The following is a 413-nucleotide window of genomic DNA, read 5'->3' on the forward strand; positions in this document are numbered from 1 at the left end:
CCCTCGCCGCCTCTCCCCTCTGTTTGGGCGCCTAGCAGTCTCTCCCCACCGCCACCCCGCCCTGCGCGCGACCCCTTTAAAGACGCAGACACGCACCTGCGTCTGCCCGCTTCCAGCGCCCTGAGCAGAAACTTAGTCCTTCTTTCTCCTCCTTCGCCCCTCGTCGCCGCTCTGTGGTGTGGAGGCACCCGGGCGCTTTGAAGTGGAGGCGAAAAGGCGCGGCGCAGCAGTGGAAGCGGCAGCGCGGGGAGGAGGGGAGGGGAAGGAGGGGAGGCGCGGGCGGGAGGAGGAAGAAACTGGAGAGCCAGAGACGACGCGGGGCAGTCCTAGCGGTCAGGACGGGGTGGGTGTTCGTGTCGGGGTGCTGGTGGTGGTGGACGCACGTCTTTCTCTCCTCGAACTTTCTAATGTAA

General features: G+C 66.1%; 1 protein-coding gene across 8 annotated transcripts in view; it reads right to left on the minus strand.

Annotated features, from left to right (window-relative positions):
• The window catches only part of ADGRG2 (adhesion G protein-coupled receptor G2), a 43604-nt gene extending 43373 nt beyond the window's left edge, over positions 1–231 (minus strand). For all 8 annotated transcript variants that reach the window (XM_083612254.1, XM_083612253.1, XM_083612255.1 and 5 more), the window contains exon 1: positions 97–231. The gene's annotated coding sequence lies outside the window, so the exon portion shown is untranslated. The remainder of the gene's footprint in view (positions 1–96) is intronic.
• Between the last annotated feature and the right edge of the window lie 182 nt (positions 232–413).

Source organism: Podarcis filfolensis (genome assembly GCF_964270895.1).
Source record: "Podarcis filfolensis genome assembly, chromosome: 4".
Classification (NCBI taxonomy): Eukaryota; Metazoa; Chordata; class Lepidosauria; order Squamata; family Lacertidae; genus Podarcis; species Podarcis filfolensis.